Source organism: Micropterus dolomieu, linkage group LG16, assembly GCF_021292245.1.
Source record: "Micropterus dolomieu isolate WLL.071019.BEF.003 ecotype Adirondacks linkage group LG16, ASM2129224v1, whole genome shotgun sequence".
Lineage (NCBI taxonomy): Eukaryota > Metazoa > Chordata > Actinopteri > Centrarchiformes > Centrarchidae > Micropterus > Micropterus dolomieu.
This window is the reverse complement of record NC_060165.1, coordinates 18,484,236-18,506,546: the sequence shown is the minus strand read 5'-3', so window position 1 is coordinate 18,506,546 and position 22,311 is coordinate 18,484,236. Positions and strand designations below refer to the sequence as shown.

General features: G+C 39.9%; 1 protein-coding gene and 1 long non-coding RNA gene across 2 annotated transcripts in view; one reads left to right on the top strand and one right to left on the bottom strand.

Annotated features, from left to right (window-relative positions):
• Window positions 1–22,311, bottom strand: part of ppfia2 (PTPRF interacting protein alpha 2) — a 216,103-nt gene that overhangs the window by 136,232 nt on the left and 57,560 nt on the right. The gene's annotated exons all lie outside the window — the stretch shown is intronic.
• Window positions 17,614–22,311, top strand: part of LOC123984978 — a 7,923-nt gene continuing 3,225 nt past the window's right edge. Inside the window, exon 1 of the long non-coding RNA XR_006828567.1 lies at window positions 17,614–17,651. This is a non-coding gene — a long non-coding RNA (uncharacterized LOC123984978). The remainder of the gene's footprint in view (window positions 17,652–22,311) is intronic.

Sequence of the window (22,311 nt, the reverse complement as noted above, 5' to 3'; positions counted from 1 at the left end):
CCCCCCCCCCCCCCCCCCCCCTTCCCTCTGTGTGTAGTTTTTCTATACTTTGCTTGTACCTGACCTCAGATCTGAAATGTGGCAATTTCATTAAACACATACATTTAGGAATGTGCAACATAAAAGCACAAAACTGAAGAAAAAAAAAATTTGACTTGAAAGTTCATTCTTGACTGTGAAAGCAGTTACTGAAAAAGCAATTTCATCTTAACATCTATTCGAGGCTTTACTGGAGCCTGGAAAAAAATGACAATTTCACAAACTCTATCTGCTCATCGTGTGATATGATCGAAAGCTCTGGAACAGTTCATAAATGGACATTAAGGTGATACTGTTTTGCTAGCCTTATGCATAAGGTTTTGAAACTAGGTTTTGAGACATGAACCTTGTTCAAGAAAGAACCTGAAGATCAGGTAAGATCAGGGGGCGCTGGAAGCAATATTTTCTAAGGGGGGGCGCTGAGCTGCTTTTGGGGGGCGTTTGTTGGTTGGAAATTCTAAGGCGAGTTTACACTTAAGATTCACAACAATAGGAGTTTAAACTTTAAACTACTTGCAAAAAACAGTGGTCTGCAACATTAAAACCTGCCAGTTTGCCAGAGACTTCATATTTTTTCTCCGTCAGCTATTTGTGGTGCAGCTTCGTGCTGCCTTCACGCGAACAGGAAGTCAGAGTATCATCTCTAAAATTTTACCCACATGGCGTTTACTGTGTAAACTCTGGAAAATCGACGCTCTCTTTCTTGGTGGAAAAGTGTTTATTTCTCTGAGGAATACACCGTGAACGTCTTGTTATTGCAGTGGTTACACATTTATAAGAGGGATATTCGGCTGTCGGACTCACCCTGAAAGCAGCTTCGCTGCGACACCAGCAAGTGACGTGGACCAACTGTCTGTGAGTCGCAGACAGTTTGTGCCGAAGGGGACATATACTGTAGTTTCAGTAGGCTATAAAAATGTAACATTAAAAACTGAAGCCCTGTCTTGTTCTGTTGGGGATTGTAAGCGGCTGAAGTTAACGTGTCTGGAATTATTCGTGAGCTTTCTGTCTGATCACAGGTGTTGTCGGTTAGTTTCGTTTTCCCCCGGCATGAGCACCTACTCGTCTCATTCAATTTTTAATGAATCAGTAACATAATGCAGTATAGGGCATGTAATTAAATATTATGAATTCTCTTTAAATAGGCTAATGACGTTAGTCTCCCATTACGTCTTCCCATTTTTCTTTGCAACTCAGATATGTGGGAGAGATTCTGAATGTGCAGAAAGTTTTGAACATGAGCAGATAAGTTAAAGTGTTTCCCGTACGTTCATTTATTTGTGGCGGCCTGCCACTATATCAACGCTGACCGCCACATATTGATTTTCTATTTTTTTTACTAGGCCTATTTAAAGAAAAGCTACAGGCAGCACGTATTCACGCAGCACATCCTCTCGCTCGTCTCTCTCATCCGTCCCTCGATCTCTTGTTCTCTCTCCCTCGTTAACACAGCTGCACAAATCTGTCCAACACAACGCTGTCAATGTCGGAGACCCAGCTATTAAAAGTTATTAGCAAGCATGTAAGGAGCCTAGCTAATAAGGAGAGCTAAGTTAATGTTAGAAAACAGCTGGATTTTCGAGGCTAGCATGCTGTATCTGCGCCACAGTTACACTGTCATTCTGTGGGAAACACTGAGTTATGATAAGTGATTAACAGATGAGCTAATAAAGTCCAGCCAATAACTGAATTAAAATGTATTAATTTATTACTGAGGGGCCACAAAGACATTTAAAAAGGTTACTTCCCCCCAAAAGAGGTGGTAAGACTTAATCATGTGTGTTGACTCAGCAGGGATGATATTAAATAAATTGATCTACGGGAGAAAATTATTTAAAAGCAATGAGAATGCCTGAGAGCCTCACTAGATTATATTCTATTATAATTATATATTTTGAATTGTCACCTGCCACCTGAATTTTTAGACATTTTCACCATAAATTGGTGCAGAAAAGGCACTTATTAAGTGCAGTACCTGGCTTCACACACAGTTTCTGGGAGGAATATTCACTTATTAGTTAGATATCATAACTTTTCACATGGCTTTTTTGTTACCTTTTCCATGTACTTAATAATAATAGTAACAATTAAAAAAATCAACAATATTCAGGGCAAATAGCAAACATCTTTTTTGATGGGGGCGGTAAGGGACCTGGATAATGGATGGGGGGGCGACCAAAAAAGGTTGAGAACCACTGTTCTACAGGAATGAATGAAAGTAGAAATGTACCTGAGGTGCGGGAGGGAGGTCCAATGAAAAGAAGCAGTAGAGATAAAGAGAGAAAAGAAACAACACATTAAATCAGGTAAACATTAAATTTGAACAAATTGTAACATTTGCTTACCTTGGCAGAAACCAAATGAACACAATGAAATTGTGGTGTAGAGTGTAGTGGCACAAACAAACCCATTGCGCTGCTTGTACTAAGACGGCTAAATTGACGATGCACTGCTGATCTCTTTTGAATGACAATGTGTTTCCCAGGTTATGTGCTAAACCAGCTGTTGTTGTTCTGACGTGTCGACAGGTTTTTAACAACACACGCACACACACACACACACACACACACACACACACCCGAATAAAGGAAATGACACCTACACAAAATGCACATGTAGAGCTGCCAGCGTTTGTGAGCATCAAACAAACACTTCAAAGCAGTGCTCTGCTCCCGTGCATCTCCTTCAGCCACCGATAGAGCAATATCTTTATTTCTCCCATCCATCCATGCCTCTTTCTCTCCCTCCCCTTCCCACTCTCTCATCTTTCCTCTCTTTTCTTTGACGCCAGGCACGTAAATGAATCTCATGGAGATCTGTTTTGCCGTGGAAAAGTGCTGTAATGCCACTGAAGGCACATGAGGGATTTGATGACAGGTTGCTATGTATTCTGAAAATAACTTGTGGCTGAGGCTTCTTAGATCAGTGATGTTAGACAGAGAGAGGGAGAAAGTCTGCTCTTGTCTTTTGAAAGTCTGCTCTTGTCTCTGCTCAGCGTCTTCTTTCGCAGTAAACTTTGCACTCTGTTTTTGTAAGGCAGTCCCCACTTCCTCCTCCTCCTCCCCCTCTTCGTCTTCATCGGTAAATTTGTGTCTTGTAAGTGCTTGTATGTGATAGTGGACAAGAGCGGCCCGTCCACAGGGGACAAGAGTGGAGAAATGGAAAAGGATGGAGAGGACAGAATCACCCAGCGGAAGAAGAGCACAAGCCCGATTCACCTCTGAGGGCAAAGACATGGGAATGTGGTTTTTGAGCTGCTGTTTGTCACGCAACAACCCCTCCCTCCTCCCCTCCTCTTCCTCCTCCTCCTCGTCTCTTACTTTGGATGTTTTGGGAATTAGGGAGAGGAATACAGTGACCAAATACATGTACCATATGTAGTTCTAGAGACACTGTACAATATATTGTGTCTGGAACTGCTTATTAATTAAAACGGCAAGAAAATATAAAGTCAAGCCCTCTGAGACACAAATGGCAGTTTTTTTTAGGCTGAAGCCGCTTATATGTTTTCAAGCACAAAACAAGCCCCTGTTTTGTTTTAATTATTATTATTTTAGATGTCACAAACTTTAAAACGTCATTGCTCCATATCCTGTCTTGCATCCTAAGATCCACTTCCTGCCCTAATGCCTTTCTTCAGTTGAATACATATTATGGTTATATCAATATGGGTATAATATTTTTGGTTAGAGGCTATTCATGCAGCTCAAATACATCAATATTTAATCGTTTTTATATCTTTAAGTATGATCAATTTCATAAAAAAGCTCCAAAGAAATTATTCAGCACTTGCAAATTAAGTAAACCTTTGACTCTGGAACAGTAAATTGCAAGTTTATGTTTATAAGATTTTAAAGGCATTAATGTTTGCACAGAAGGTAATAGCCAAGTATGTCACTTTTAGGGCTCCATTGTTGATATCACAAGGATGTGATAATTAGACAGTTATTTTGTTTTTCCAATCACCTTTTTTGATATAATCACTTTCCCTCAGCCTACCTTGTCTTCTTGTTTAGTTACAGAATTACATTTACCACAATGACTTTCAGTAACCGAGAGAGAGAGAAAGAGAGAGAGAGAAGTGAAGTGAAGTTGAAAAAAAGGACACAACATGTCCTGCGGTGCACGAGGAATCACAATAGTGGAAAGAAATTTATTTCTGCCACTTTTACAATGGATTTCTCCCAATACGAAATAACAGATCTGGAAAGAGGACTCTTTGACTCTAAGAGATTGACTTATGAAGTTAGAGAGGTTTTTACTTTTTAATCTCTATCCAACTGAGATGTGTAAAACTACTTTATCCACACCTTATCTGCAGAACTAAGACTTTCCAAAAGACAATTCAATCAATCATAGATTAATTATACAATAAATATGCAAGTGCACAAATGACATCACATGTGTGACTACCATTACTGATGGCCTTTGTCTGTCACATGACGAGCTCTCTTAGCCCTCTTAGTCACTTACTCACAAATACACACATAGCTGGGTGTCCACATTCTTTCACAAGCAAAGACACATACTGTAGCTGCTCACTCGCCCACAAAAAACTCAAGAAAACCTTCAAACGCATATTCACTTCCATGCTTACACACTAATGGTAGTCACTGCAGCAAGTTAGCTTTCTCCTCTTCCCTTTCCCTTCGTTTTCCTCTCATTACCCTCTCTCTCCTCCTCAGAAATGTCAGCCTTTCCACGGATACATCTCACATATGCTGCAACATTTGACATTTAAATTTCAATGTTGAGGTACATACCCGAGTCTTGGCTCTTACGTGCTTAAGATGCACAGTTCATATGAAAGGTTTAAAGCTGCAGTACGGTGTAAGCAAGCTACAGTGGGTAGGGGTTACCATGCATTAAGTATATGAAAAAGAGATCAGAATGACTACTGTGATTACACAGGTTAGTTTTTATCCTGTTTTTATCTAAAAAAAAAATGCTGTAAGGTGGTCTGCCCTTCAGTTGATCTAAGTAAGGCTACAGAAAGCGATTCATCTATTTACATTACTCCATAAATTATCATTTACAATAATGTGTTGTTTAAACTAGTAAAAAAATTATGAGTTGTCATACTCTGACTAAAATTAAATTGAACCTAATCTCAACCAACATAATGGCCCTTTACCACAAACAACCACCCAAAAACTCACCCAAAGGTCAGAGCCTACAGGTGGATGCTAGAGTGAAATGCTATACACAAACACTGCGAGAGTGAGTAGCAGCAGGTGATTACAGCAGTTACAGTTCAACAGTAAAACGTATGTTGCAGTGAGTGGAATTTGACGTGACATAACAACAGACTGTAGCTCGAACTTTCCTAACTGCGCTTTGCTTCATATTTGCTACTGAACATCAATCAGGATCATGCATAGACCCTGTTTGTGCATGTCATGTTATCATTACATCCGTGTCACAGAGCTACTACTGTTTTTCTTATATTTTAATCTATGGCAATCTTATAAAAAGCCAGGTCATTTAAAAACTGCTGCTTTTTACTTCCAGAATCTTCAAAGATTTTGCCCATCTGGATAAAAAAAGACATACTGTACAATCCATCGGCTGCAAAAATAAAATGGATGTTTAGCCTATTTTTGGTCTATTATTAAAGATTTATGAACGATAAAGACATCACAATAGGATTGATTTTGGCAGAATCACTCACTGCTACATAAGCAGATATAGTACAAGCAGATATATGCAGGTGTTACTGTGTAATCAAAACTAATGCTAACTCAGGGGTGCAGCAGGAGAAGCAGTGACCTCGCTGTGACCTTGAATCAATGAAAGCTAGCTTGTGGCTACTAGAACAACCTCTAGAACAACATCTTCTCTGTCTGACTGCTGAGCTTCTACTGGGGCAGTGGGTTTAGCTGCCTTGCTGTTGAAGATTTTGCTCATCCACAATGTGCCAGTGGGTCAGACCAGCAACGCTTCAACCGCAAGGTCACTGACCTTGAACCCCTGTGCTCCCAGTGGACCATCAGACTTGTGTTAGCAGCAGCTTGAGTGGTTACCCTGAGGATGTAACAGGACTGCTATAAACTGAGCTTGGACAGACAATGCATGGCTTTGAATTGCTTGTGTGATTGTAAACGTGAGGCAAAACAACAATACTATGGTGACCACATAAGCACAACAAAGAGGGCACACTCCAGCCAGTGTTCTCACACGTCAGCATACATGTATAGACTCTGATGCCAGGCCGCTACGACAGTGTGTGAATGTGTGAGACAGAGAGAGAGAGACAAAATATGTTTTGCCCTTGTTGAAGGGAGAGATGAGATGTGTCTAAACAGAAATGATGACATCACTTCTTGGCAGGCGGCTCCAGGGAGATGGTGCCAGGACCAGGGACATGCGCTCATCCAATTGCAAAATGAGCCACTGTATCTGTGTGTGTGTGTGTGTGTGTGTGTGTGTGTGGGGTGTGCTGTGACCAGGTCAGTCAGCACATGCCTCCGACAGCTAGTCCTTAATCAAACAGAGGGAGGTCAACCCACAAGAAGGAATGGGAGTACAGTGTGTGTAACTGTGTATGTGAACATGTGTGTTTTCTCTCCTCTTCTCTTTCCCAATTCTACATGGCTTTTTTTTGCCATTGACTACGATGCGTACACACAGACATGAGTGCAGATGTGGGTATTTGAATGACATAAGTAAAAAAAAGAGTAATAATGGCAAAATCTGAGATGTATGTATGCCAGTGAAAAAAAGCGATGCATAGTGTGTTTGTATGTCTACACATTTGAGTGTGTGTATCATCATGTACAAGAGGGAAGTGCGTGAATGTACAAGACAAAAATGGATGAGCGAGGGCAAAAAAAAGAGGAAGAGGAAAGATTTTAAGAAGTGCATGACAAGTGCAAGCAAGAGAGAAAGAGACAGTGAAGGTCTGAGAGTGAGGGACTAGTGCGTGTTTGTATGTGCATGCGAGTGAAAGAGATGGAAAGAGTGCCTGATGTGTGTGTGTGTGTGTGTACATGTGAGAGAGAGAGAGAGAGAGAGAGAGAGAGAGAGACAGAATGAGAGAGAGAGAGTGCTGGCGGTAAGGTGAAAAGGATAAAGACAAAGCAGAGTAAGGGAAGAATAAAAGCAGGGGGAAGCTGGTTCATGTTGCCTTATGTAATTTACAGGTCAGTGGTGTGTGCTGTGTTTGAGAAACTGATCTCTTTCAGGAGTTTTTGAAAGGAAAACTGATAACAGTATGTTTGGATTCAAGCTCCTTATCCAGTCACTGATATTTTGTGCAAGACTTTTGCTCAAATCTGAGCTTTACCCAAGCCTTAAAGTAAAATTTTACAATCTGTTCTAAATCAGACAAATTGAAAGGAAGTGATCTGCTCACTTTTTTCTAGTATAACTTCAAACTCTGGCTGAAGAGTGAAAAATCACAATTATCTATACTGTAAATAATGAATGCATGAATGACTACAAAGGAAAATCCCCATACCTGCTGTAATTTTATAGTATCTATGACAAGATTATGATCAATGATAACTCAAAGACTCATAATATGTATGATGAAGGGAGAGCTGAACTGCTGTGAGAATAATTTCCAGTGGGCTTGGCCAACTGCTAGTCTTTTCTGGCATTTAGCTAAAAAATGTTGGTATATCCAATTTCAAATGCCGAGCAAAATCTGTGGACATTTCATTCAGTCCATGTTCTTTTTATAAGTCAAGTAACAGACAAACATACAAAAACTTTTTTTATTTTTTTCAATTGTCAATAGTCACAGTAGCAGCACAAAGATTTGTTGTGGTGACTTACATCAGTCCAGCACATTAACCTACATGTGATGTGATCTGAGAGTGTAAAATAAATGTTAAAACAAAGACAGAGACTGATAAAAGTGACAATAATATCTGTGCTCACTGCTCAACATTCCTTCAATCTGGACACACAGATACATTTTTTTTTTTTTTTGGTTAAGTTAATAAATAATAAACAGTGCCTGCGTCTGTTACTAATGGGCTGGACTATTAGACTATGAGACTCAGACTGTCCATTTAGGGTCGAGGGAACAAATGACTCAGTTTTGATACACATTTTTAATACTACAGAGATTAAAGATCCTTTTGTGTCTGAACAAAGAAAACTGCTTTATTTGGCGTTAGATTTCAGATTGTAATGTTAGAATCTAATCTGGGTATTGACAATCATAGTACATCCCTTCATTTACAGAACAAGAGACAAATAAAGAGTATGCTCTCTTGTTTCCTGTCTTTCATTCTTTGCCTCAAAATTAGCATCATCATTGATTGCACATACCTCTTCCACACCTTATTACCACACACACACACACTCTCGACGATACCATTCTTTTCATCACACACACAGCATCGAGTTAATGTGCCGTGAGCTCATGCAGTACAACACTTCACAAAGTCACATTTCCCATTAGGTCCTATGGCTCAGCATTGCATTTGAGATATAAAAGGCACAGTGGATTAGACAAACTCATTAGCCTTTTAAAATGACTCATCTCCATACAGCCCAGAGACCAGTCTTTAAGCAGAGAATGTGCACAGTAACTTTCTGACTCTGATCACACACAATACGACATCTTGTTTGCTGGTTTTAATTTGGACAATTCCAAAACTTTTGGTTTGGTTTTGTTGCTTATTTGCACTTATTTGCTTATTTACACACACACACACACACACACACACACACACACACACACACACACCAGCCGAAAACCAGAACTTACATTTCTCTATATCTGTTGTAAACAGGTTCTAGAAGCACCATGTAGGTGGGATACTCCTTTCAAAATACATATCAATGCTCATTTCCGTATTGATGATATTCTGTTTTAACTGCTAAATTTCCAAAATGTTTGAAAAGCATGGTAGACTAGATATAGGGTAAGATCTTCAGGAACATTACCAGTTCCATGGATCTGATGAAAATATGAGTGAGTGGTTCCAGAAGATAATTAGATACTTAGTTTACTAAAAAAGACTAGTTTCATCATGACCAGCAAAGGTGTTTTTTTAAAAACATTTTTAACAATATCCTTTACTTTATCTAGTCATGATGGATCAAATATTAAATAGGACTACCGAAAGCGTTATTGTTTTTATTACAGAGAAAAGCACCCACATTAGCAAAAAAAAATATTAAAGCCACATGAAATAACATAAATGATCAGAAATATCAGTATACAGTATACCTTTTTCAAAATCCCAATCCAAAAATTAGGAAAAATATTGTGTAATGTTTGTAGAAATTGCATCCTTTAGCCAAATTAGCTACACTGGATGTTGATTCTTACATGCTAGTTACATTAGCTGATGGCAGTTAACATATGATTTTATATGCTGCATACTGTGAATGGTTATGGTGCATGTTTGCTGTGTAAACAGAATATATTGTCAGCGTGTGAGTTGAGAGGAGTGTTAGAATGCCTCCTTATGGCGTGCACCACATAGCCACTGTGGAGTCAGTGTGTGAAGGTCAAGGACAAACTCTCTGTCTCTCCCCCTCGCTCTCATCAGTTACCCACTGGCCATCTGCATCTGTGCCCTAGTGTCTCTCTCCTTTTCTCCACTGACCATGTAAAACTGAAACTGTAAATAAATAAATAAATAAATAAAGTAAACTAAAAAAAAAATCACAGCTCGAGAGTGCTACCACTGTGGAGCTAGTGGTCACGGCTGGAGAGTACACTGAGGTGTCACAACTTAATGAAGAGGACAAAAATAAAGCACAGTAGTTGGAATTACAGCACATGACTACCATAGACTGTTAAATTAATTTAGAAATATCGGCCCATTATATAAATCAAATACTGGCTAGGGTCGTCCACATAAGCAGAGGTAGCATGAGTGAATGGGGGATACCGACCCAGGGCCCCGGCTGGTAGGAGGCCCCCTATGTGGGCCATGAATTTTAGCTCAATTGATTGTTGTGGACCCAGACAAACAACAACGCTGCATGCAGTTCCGCTAAACTGGGAAAATTCATTTAAATGAAACAGTCCCTTCAATCCTGGTTTCAATGGTAAACCAGGATTGGTAGTAGTCACCACAATAATGACAACTACCAACAAAATACACTACAGTCTATGGAGACACATTTTAATAAACATAAATCATAAAGTAACATTCGTATTTTAAACAAATGGCAAACTTATTAGCAAATTTTAACAAAACTCCCTTCATCCATGCATCATGGGAACTCTGAGGGACGGATGTAGGCTGCGTGTGTACAGCAGTTTATTTACGATGTCAACTTCCACTGGAAGCCTCTCAGAAGCATTTCAGCAGCGGAGCGTGTAGCTTGCCCCATGTAAATGACTTGTTTTTAATATGTCATACTACCTTCTTCACAGCTATCTGTGACCTGCTTTCGTTCCTTGTCTTGAGGGGTATGCATCTAGCAACCAGAAACCACAGAATATCGTCTGTAAGGTCTATCTTCAAACAACAAACATGTGAAACAGTACCTCAGATGGCTTCAAAAGTCTCTGATAGCTTACAAATAAAGGATTTGAAGATTTGAGAGATGAAGTCGGTTCAAAGCAGTTCGTGTGCGGGAAACAGCTATTTTTAGACAGTACACTCAAGACATGTTAGCAAACAGTTGTTTATTTGGATATACAGCAAATATGGAAAACAACATTAGTATTTATTTAATGTAAAATAGAAGATGTTGTATATAATTCTCTATGGGTTCATAACTGTGAGTGACTCCTTTTATATTACACAGTCATTTTAATCCATTGTTAATATACAAAATATTGATTAGTGCAGCTTTTCAGACTTCACTGAGACACTCGACTAACCTCATTCAAAAGCTCCACAACACACATCCTCCATCAAACATGACAGTCCAACATTCTGTAATTTTCTTTCCTCCCTTTTTTGTCATGTCATTCATCACATATCCTGCCATCTGTAAACAGCTCCCTTTCGGTGTTATCTCTAACCAAATCTAAACTTGCCTGGAGTGATCCCCTCCTCATGATGGCTCGATACGTTGACACAACAGCCAATGATTTCTCATTATGATGATTAGTACAGAGCTCCTAACATTTAAGCCCGGGATAAAATCGATGGTTGTGTTGTAGTACAGAAACAATTACTTACAATGTACTGTGGCTCCTGCAGCACTGCACTTTGGAAAGTAAAAATATTCCATCTAGAATTATACTGACACTCCCTCACCTCTGCTCATCTTAGGAGTAATCACACTATTCATGTTACTTCCTGACATTACAACAAAACCTTTACATAACTCTATCAGGATGTCATTTTCTAAATTGATGAGCCTATCAATACATTTTATTTGGTCATTAGCATAAGTAACCTTGGTGGGTTAAACCTGGTAAAAGTTTCTGGTGCTTGTGTCGGAAGTTATCACTATAATATATCAATAATATCAATATATCAACATATCAACACTAATATTCTCTGGTGAGCCTTTTTTTGTTTTGATAGCCAAGCCTACCAAGAAAACAGAATGATTATCAGGTCAGTGAGAGGGCTCTGGATGAAATCTACCAGCAGATATTGACCCAGCTAATTCTCGACAGAAATGAAAACACAGTATCGACATGGTACAGCATGTGGAAAGCAAACAGAGCAGCCTACTAACCTAACAACTGGGCACTGGAGATTATTATTTGTTGCTAATTCATGAACTTGGTGGACACATGTTACAGCAAGCCTGGTGTTTTTCTTGTTCTTCTGCCACTAATGTAGTCAATAGAACAGTTAAGTGTGTAAGCCTATAAAGTCGTCTGGTCAAACTTGGAATTTTTAATACGGCAATGCAATTTATTTAGCAATTTTACACTGCCTGTTTTGACATTAAGGTGTCAAAACAGGCAGAATAGTACAAAATGCAGTAGAGTTGCAGCAAATGACATCCGTAATAACGTAAAGCGTCCTTAGTTTCTTCATTTCTTTCTTCCACTCTTAAGTGTCCTCAAGCCCATCTCCTCTATTATTCTCTTATACATCCCCTTACGTTCAACATCACCATGGAAACCCAGACTCTCTCCGCCCCACACAAGCTTCCTCCATGTCTTGTCTCTGTGGTAACCTTTAGGTGCTCTCAAGGACCCCACATGTGTCTTCCAAGGTGAGAGCAAGCAGAGCGCTGAAACAAACGTAAACAGAACACATCAGAGAAATGGAGGTACCAGATTTAGGAAACAAACCCTGAATCCCCATCCAGGACTTTGCATTTAGACCATAATATTTCAACTGCGATCCAACATCACTTTGAAATCACACCTAAAAATAAAGCAATGGGTGAGCCTCAAATTCCAACGACACACACTCCTGTTTAGTGCTCTCTTTAAACTAGTGAGAAAGTCTACAGAACTAGCTTGTTTCTCAGGCATGCAAAAACAAGGGTATGTTAAACCAGAAACCACAGAATATCGTCTGTAAGGTCCATCTTCAAACAACAAAACATGTGAAACAGTACCTCAGATGGCTCCAAATGTCTCTGCTAGCTTACAAATAAAGGATTTGAAGATTTCAAGCTCTGAGAGATGAAGTCGGTTCAAAGCAGTTTGTGTGTGGGAAACAGCTATTTTTAGACTGTCCACTCAAGACAAGTTAGATGACAGGAGTTATGAGAGAACAACAGCTCTTATCAGTGTGATCATTTCATGCCACAATGGGCAGAGTTATGTGTGTGTATATAGTTGTGAAAGCTGCTGTGTGCTTGTTCTGAAGCATTTCCAAATACTGTGTGTTACATGGTTAAGATGAACAAGAAATTGTTTGCTTAATTTAGCCGCTCGCTAAATCAGCTTTTTAATACACCGTTATTTAGCATCTGCATTTCCCATCATAACAAAGGTGTCAGAATTTTAATATTTTAATGCAGATTAAATCCCCCCCGACTCAAAAATGTGTTTTAATTATTGTTACTCATTTTGATCTTGACTATGAGATAATTTTAACTTAATTGAACCAATAATTTTTATATGTTTGTACAAAACCATATGTATTTGTAGTTGTGAGGATCCTCAATGCGTCCCCTGGACCCTTACCATAACCCATCACAACTAAGGCCCAATCCACACTATTGGGTTTTCGTTTTAAAACGGAAACTTTTACTATGTTTGCACCTCCCATGCCCACTAAAACGGCAAAAACGAAGGCCCGAAAACTGAGAAGTTTGAAAACGCTGCAAACCTCTATTTTCGTTTTAAAACGGAGGACTTTAGAAATGATGACGCAGGAGCTCACGTTTGGCTCTCTGATTGGGCCTTATCAGTCATGCAAAGCAGAAACACAATGCTACTGACAGAGTTTTAGTTTTGGTATTTTTACTAAAATATTTTATACCATGCACATAACCAGTGTTGGGGTAGTTACTCAAAAAAGGTAATGGATTACACATTACTAGTTACTCTTTTTTAAAGTAATGCCTTACTTTACTAAATTACTCACTGCTGAAAGTAATTAATTATAGTTACATTACTTTTTGGTTACTGCGTAACATCACCTGTGTTGCACAATAATAATATATAGTTACACCTCATATATGCTCAGATCAACACAAATCCTTATTATAATGAGGACATACACAGGATCTCTCTTTTATGCTCTTTAATACTACAAAGTGACCACAGAGTTGTGAACATCAGTCCAACATTTGTCAAGAGAAGAACAAGGCAGTACAGTATTGTGATTCTTACTGTTGAATCATTAATAGCTGCAAGCATGTAGGCCTGAGGCTGACAGTGAAAGAATCAGGCATGTATGTCTTATTAATAATAATAATTAGGCTATTTTGCTACAATTAAGCTTGACACGGCTGCGGCTGTGTTTGCGACCTGATCTTTCTCATCTCCGTGAGAGGGAAGAATTTAGAAAGTTGCGTGGCGCTACGGGGAGCCCCCAGCTGCAGTAGTGCATGGATTATGCATAATATTCATCCAGCCAGAGGGAACGATCACGAACAGTTCATAGTGCTTAGAGACACAACCCGTAGCCTACGAGAGAAGGAGAGGGAGAGGGGCGGTGGAGCGTACAGGGCCTGGAGATCGAGGAGCATCTGGCCCGCAGCGGCAGTCAGTCATCGTTCCCTCTGGCTGGAAGAAGTCTAACGCTCCCCATGATCCATGATGATAGAGAAATACAGAGATGATGATCACATGGTATGTGCAGCATGTACAGGTCAAGAGGGGACGGAATGAGTCAATTCCCTGCCTCAAATGTATAAGTTCATCACAAGTGAACACATGCGAGCAGGATCCCAGCCACTTTCACATCTAATGCCTATTATTTAGGAGAATAACAGGACTCTATGAGGTGACTGGGTATTTTTCTGTGCCTTGTGTGCCATGTTTAGGTTATTCATTACCTAATTTGCGACTGATGCAGACATCAGCTAAACAACTGACGTTTAAGATATATTAAGTTACTGGTCATTGTTGATCAACAAATATCAACTGGTACTGTGAATTTTAAGATTTTAATTTGTAGGTTACCACAGAATAGAGTACTATTAGAGTTCACACCTGTTAAATAAGAGCAAAACCTGCATCAGTGTAAATTTCAGGTAACGCAAATCAATAGGATAGGTGGTGTTTACTAATCTAATCAGTCTGCCTTCATTGGTATACCTCCTCCCATCGCTATCTCCTTCCCCTTTCTGTCTTTCTGCCAGTGTCTCACCAGAGGGTGTAGTTGGCTGCGACCTACTTTGCGAAGCAGAACTGGAGCTGTCAGTCATGCAGCTGTGCGTCACATTGCCTTACCAGGCGCTGAGAGGATACTGCTGCCTCACTCTGGCCCGCTTTCCTCACCACCACACTAGAAGCTTCCACAGCGGATGATATTTTCAGCTTCATCTCCGCTCTGGGTCTCTTTGCCATAAACAAGAAACGAGGAGTGGAACTCTTTCTAAAGATCTAGCATCTATCGCGTAATGCTATAAGCAGGATGTCCGGTGATCATCAAGTGGATCCTAGTAGGTAAAAGATGATTCAGGCCTTCTTCATGTCCAGCGGCTCCATTAGCGCAGGAAGGTGGCGTTTACATCCATTAGCCCAGAATAAATGGCAGCTGAATTATTGAGAACATCTACGCGATGAACGACTGCCAATCCATTAACTAAACAGGATCTGGCTTCAACTCAACTTTTCTTTTACCTACAGCTACATTTACGTTGATGAACCCATTAATGTCTCTCTCAAGCTCAATCCGATGCTACAATGACTTAATTTTTAAACTGTGTGCTCCTTCATGATTACGAAAGTTAGATGATTCCAAAGCCAAGATCCAACTGAAATGTATAGTGATACAGTAGAAGATAAAGTCACCAGAGAGCACAAGAAGGGAACTATAGACCGGAGGATTTAACCCCTTTGACGTTCAACCAAACAAGTGTTATGTGCTTAAAAAGTCTAAACGCAATGTTTACTTACTAGCCTTTTCCAGACCCCTAGGCTGGAAACCACTGCTACAGATGAATGTAGGCTGAAGGGGGACAAAAACAAGCAGCTATATCTACAAGTGAGATGCCACAGCAGTGATAGCAGCTGTAATAACTCTGTATACTGCAGTATGAAAAGGATTTTACTTTCAAAGGGACTATTTTTTTTTATATGTTTTTCAATGAAATGAATCAAATTTTCATTGCCTTATTGTCAGTGGGCTCAAAACTCACCTTGAAATGAAGCAGACACCTGTTTTCTCTGTTGCTTGTATCAGCCACTATGTTGCTTTTAATGTGAGGTCTCTGGGTCGGATTCAGCCCTGTGTGCGCTCCCCAGTCTCTCTCTGACTACAGCGACAACACAGCAGCTAACGACATGCAGTCCACTAACACCATAAAACAACCGGCTCACAGCAAAATACAGGCTCCACTTAAGGATACAAAACAACAATAAAGGTTTATGTGCTGAAGCTCATCAGACCAAACAGGTTCAGATGATGTCCAGTAAGAACAAAGTGAGTATTAGTAAAGCTGGAGAAACACAGAGAAAGTCACGTTAGCTCGCCGGCTAAAGCTGAGCAGTTGCTAATGTTATCCGGTGCAAAGGTATATCGCTTTCCATATTACTTCACCAACTAACGCGACCCATGTTACTATCCTGTGTACCACTGTTGATTTAGCCTGAAAGGATGTAACGGTAAAAAGCAAATGTGGAGTGATTTTTTTACGTTAGCCTATAGTGATGCAGCCAGGAGCAGCCAGCTAACGCTACAGTAGCTCGGATCTGCGGCTATTTGCTTCGTATCGTTCAGTTTAGATTTATTGTGGTTTTACCAATACTCAGGTACACAGCTTCTCCACCTCTCGCTGTAACTACCGTGACCCACATAATGTAAAACCCAGAGGAAGAGCCATCCACTAACACAAGTTACAGTAAAGTTACTTACTGTGGTCTAACAAAGTGTGACACAATATCCATTCCAGCTCACTAACCGTTTCATTATCATCCAATACATGTAGCTGTGCTGACATTGCTGAGCCTCCGGTGAAAGATTCACAGATAGTAAAGATAGTTACTGAAATGCAGCAGGTGAGCTAACGATGTAGCACATCGGCTAAATGCAGAAAATGTAAAGTTATCATGTAACGAGCATGGATTAGTTTAACCTACAGTTGATAACACTATTAGTGTAACGTTGCAGTGGGAGTTTACCTGAGTTTCCAGCGCCGTCCGTTCTTCCTGTCTGTCTATAGCCGCTGTCACTGCCTTTCTTCGGGAGTATTGTGCCAATATGCGGCTCGCTGCGCTGAATGAAGTAACGTTACGGAGCCGGTGTTGATCTGCCTCTGAGACGGGAACGTTGAAGTAACAGAGCCTGAACATGTCAGGAGAAAAGCCACAGCCTGCATGCTGGTGTTCCTGCGTTTATTGTGGTATTTCTGTATGAAAGTGGTTATGTTTCTGCCCATTTGCTGACCTTAATCAATCTATATGTAACCATCCCCGAGTTGTACTGGACGGTCCTAACTGGGCGGACACGCTAGGAGGCTAAAAGCCATGGGCACTAGCGTTGGTCGCCAGTGCGTCAGGGAGTGAGGTTTACTCACTGCACAGCATATCTGGTTACCATTACATATTGTTTTGTCAGTGAAACTGCATTTAGTTTGACTACATCACGAAAGACTTCGGTAGTGAGCACAACACATAAATCAGTCAATGAATAAGTCTACAAGCTGTATATTGACCAACACAGTCACAACATACACACACTGCAGAAACTGAGTGTCTTGCTCAATGACTAAATCAGGCCTACAAAAGTAATTTCCCCCTCTGGATTAGCTTGCTCCATTTGAGGTTTATCTTACCTCTAAAATATATTTTATTTCCACTGTTATTTGATAGAACCTTTATGGAGAACTGTTACTTATTTCATTCTGTAGCATTAAAGTGTGCAAAAATTCAATAGCTTTATGCTTCTTGTATCCCGCTGCTGTAAGCCAAGACAATGTCTACAACTGAAGCGGACTGGAAACAAATAGTCATTCACTTTACAACAACCTTGGGTGAGGATTGTATTTGTAGGAGTATGCATGTGGGAGTATGTGCATGAATGCTGGCCACTTCCTTTGAATGAGCGGTGTCCAGTGTGAATGGGAGACAGAGAAGAGAACTGGGAAGAGGTTCTAAGGTAAGTTACAGCCTGGATTATCGCATATCTGAACACTGGGTGATGAAAGTCTGACCCCTGTGTCATTTGCAGCATATCACTCTCTCATCGAGCTTTATGTTCATTGCAATAATTTCTCTACTCTGTACTCCTACCTCTTCTTTCACGTTTAAAAATCTTTCCATCTTTCCTCTCCCTAGCCTTCTTTCCTGTATTACAGTCCCTCCTTAGAGCTGTTTTATCTTATTCCTCTCCTTCCTTTATGTGAACATGAATCGCATTACGATTCCACAAACAAGAGGGAATCATCAATTAACACTGTCACATTGAGGGCCAAATATAGACAGGCATCACAGCTGCAGAGATATATGTCATAACAACTGCACATCATGCTCAATGACAAAATGAGAACACAATTAGTCATCTTAGGGGCTAATTGTATTCTTAGACTGCTTCAGTTGATGTATTGTGGCTAGGGAAAAACAATGATCTTTGAACCGCAAAGACGAAAAGAAAACATATTATTTCAGGAGAGCTGATAACAGAGCTGATACAGTTGCCCAGCCATGGTGGATTTTTACCACAACCCCGAGAGAGAGTGTGTGTATTTTACCCTGGGCATCATCACATGATTAATTAATTAAGGATATGGATGCATTTGAATCCCACAGCAGTTTAATATTGCAGTCTTTGCTGTAATTTAAGCTAAACATTCAGTTTTCAGATTATCTAAAACTCCTGGCAATTGCATCACAATATCAATATTAATTTATTCTTTTGTATTATTTTTTACAGAACACATTCACCCACCATTTATTCACCCAGACTTTCACATATGCAGGCACACATTTGCTGCACTGGATCAAAACCCTCCAGCTCCCTGATAACCTTTAAAGGATAGACCAGAAGAAATAGATTGCATTATTGTTCTTGTGCAAAGCTTATTTAATCATTTTCTTTCATATGAAATAATAAATAACCTCAGCCTCTTGAGGCTTCATGGTGGAAATCTTCATGACAAATCAGCTGCTTTTATTGTGTCCATATGCAGGTCAGAGGTCATCCTAAATGTTATCTATGTAAAGAGCTGAGGTCGATCGATCGATTCACTTAGAAAGAAATGTTTTTCTGATTGTTGCATCATTGAACTGCTACAAAAACAGCTTTTCTAAGCCAATGTCAATAAATAAACTGAAAAGGCTAAATAAAATAAAAAGGCTGGTAAAGATAAATACTGAGCAGACAGAATATGTCAAGCATGCAGAACAGTACTGGTTATAATCTAAACACCAGGTAGCCATACACATTCCTATAAGTAGAGCTCATAATATGGACAACATTACACGGGAAATACTTGGTTACTAATTCAAACTCCAGAGTATCTGTGATCAGCCATGCATTTGTATGCATATTACATGACTAATGCTGTCAGAGATGGAGAGAGATTGCTTCAGATTGGCCAATCAAGATGGTAATTAGCTGCATTAGGTAGCAAACCAGAGCCAAAGGCAGCAGATTAAAATGAGCTACTGCTAATCTATATTCTGTGTGCATTTTGTGAGGAGGGAATAATAATATACACAGAGTTGAAAACTAAAAAGAAAAGATTCAGTAAAATCAGTTTACTGTCCCCTGAAGCCATCAGTCATTCAAAGGCATCCATAAAGCATGAGACCTGTGATCCTCACATGCCGCAGCAGTGCAGCAATGGTCTCCCAGTCAGACTAGAGCCTAATGGCTTCAGTCAAATGCTTCTTTGTTGGAAACAATGAAAACATTTTGCTATTCAGAGAGAGTAATTCAGTTAGCAGTGTGATGTATGAATAGCTTCAGTTTCTGCAGCACTGCAACATTACCTCAACACACTACATACCTTACTATAATATGGACAAATCTGCAGAGAACTGTATTAATATTAAGGCATTTTAGAGGACACCATGCGATAACTATTTTCCTGAATTTTCTAAGAGGCACAAATGTGAAATTCATACACAGAGAACTAACAGGTGTAAAATTGGGTGAACATCTGCTCTTTCCTCTATCTGTGAAGCGACAGAGAACACAGTGCAGAAATAGTTGGAACTGACTTATTGGTACATGGGACTACAAGAAATTTAGTCTATAGAGTGTGTCTATATGCATTTTGTCAATTTTAACTTACAGTAAAACAGGTATAATCCACACAGCACAAAATACTGATTGCAGTGGTCACAACCTGGGGTCTTAATTTCTCCAGAGGGTCTTAAGGTAAAGCACAAGCGTTTTAAGATGATTTACATGATATGTTAATAATCATACCACACAATGTAATAGTATGGACAAATAGATATTCCCGAAAACTGTATATTTGATTGTTTTTGTTTTTGTCACATGTGGCAGCAAGGCTCAAGAGTGAGAGTGGTCTTCTAGTAATCAGAAGTTTACTTGAGTTTCCTTGAGCAAGACAATGAACCCTAAACTGCTCCTGATGAGCAGGCACCTTGCATGGCAGCCTCTTCCATCAGTGCATGAATGTGTGTGTGATAGGTGAATGTTGACATGTGTTGTCAAGTGCTTTGAGTGGTCAGTAGACGAGAAAATATACATGCAGTCAATTTACCATAGATTTATGCGATTTTATAACAGAAGTGAACACCCGTCTAGGCCAACTAAACTATCCTCAGTGATTATCCTGCCTCCTGTGCCTGAATTTGGGTTCAAGCTCTTGCTAACACTACTACAAGATGCTCTGTGCACATGAATGCTTTTAGTCAGACGCTGTAAGAGCAGTGACTCACGCAACAAATTAAGCATTCCTCACACCCATTTCATTACTTTGATGTTTTAAATTTTTATTTATTTGGGGAAACTTGACTAAGCGACAGGGCTTGTTTTTCAGCGAAAGCATGCATTACATTCACACCTTCCCAGCTAACTAAACAGGGTTTTACGGTTTTGTTGGATTTGTTTGTTTGTCAGGGACAATCCCCATTAATCAACAGAAAAACGATAAATGAGATTAGATTTCCATTTGTTGTCCCTAACCGGGTGTTTAAAGGAGACCTATTATACTGCTTTTCCAGTCCTATATTGTAGTTCTGTGACTCCTGTGTGTGTGGCAGTTTTGCATGATTCAAAGTTCAAAAAAATATATTTTTTTCTTATACTGATTCTTCATGTAGGCCTTCACTTCAACCTCTGTGTGAAACAAGCTGTAGATGCTCTTGTCTCTTTAAGCCCCTCCCTCTCAAAGCCCACTGTCTTCTGATTGGCCAAGACCTGAAGCATGTTACCGGGCTGTTGTTGTTGCTGGGCGGAACAGGCAGACTGAACGTTGTGTGCCATTAGTGTGGGAGCACATGACCATATATGGAGCCGCTGGTAGAAAAAGCAGTTCAAAGTTGCTCTCAGTGATTTCTTATAAATACTTTAACCTCATTTTTTAAAACTGTGGCTATGTTTAACATGATCATCCATTATGACAAGTCATAAAATGTGCAAAAAAATAATAGGTCTCCTTTAAAGACAATGGGCAAATAAATATTTCTTATGAAGAACTACAAAGTTAAGACAGTTAGGAAGATGACTGCGGAGAAGACACCTGGGACTCTAATGTGCACATCTGAATTCAAGGCAATACATAAGCTTAAGAGTACCTCTACAGCTTTTGGGGAATGTCGAGGGGTGTTGCCTTCACCCCGAGATGTATTCCCAGCTGATTTAAGGCTTCGCGCTGCCAACATGCTGACATGTTTTCTAACCACTGATGAATGCAACAGAGAAAACACCTCTGGGTTTCATCTGGTTGATTACTTCAATGGTGCTTATGAGAATTTGGCAGCTCCAGCGCAGCACCACAGTGGAGCGGACATGGCCATGCTACAGTACATGATGTGCACTATTGGATACCTGTGATGAAAGCTGGCTGGGCAGCAGCTGGCAACAGGAGGCGGGCATCAGATGACTGCTCTCAGCACTGGGAACAAAACAAGCAGCTGAGGGAGCGGTGGGTGGGTTGTCCTTCTCTTTAAAGGAAGCCAGGCTATGATTATCACTGTGCAAAATGGGGCCACAAAATGATGTTAACAACCAGGCCAGCTAGCTAACACTTGATGCTAATTAACTACTGCCACCTGCAGCTTACAGCTTAATACCAATCCCAATGCAGAATGAGCCATCAATCTATTCTTACAACGCTATATATATATATATATATATATGTTTTATACAGTTATTACACTGTTATATATTCATGAAGGAATACAAGGATAAACCTTTTGAGATGAATCGTCATATTTTCAAGAAGAAATAGAAATTAGCAATATAGAAATAACAGAAAGGAAGAAAATTGTTTTCTACCCATATTTAATAAACTTTTTCAAGAGTTTTAAGAAATTAAAGGTATGAGCAATAAAAGGTACAAAAAAAATTAAAGCTGCAAGCAGCGTTGGGCGGGCCCTCGCACTTGTAAGCGCGTCCGCGCGTGAGCCGGCCGAATTTCCTACGCGGTTCCGACGCCGCATGAATGTGCTATATGTCACTTCCTGTGTCCCCTATGTGGAGCTACATAGCACTTGCCGCTATGAATATAAATCGGTATTGACGTGTAGATGTCTGCGGGGTGGGAGAGTTATCAAGCACGTAAAGTTTGTTTCAGATGTGAACATGTACACTGAACAATAATGTACCCAAACAATAAAAT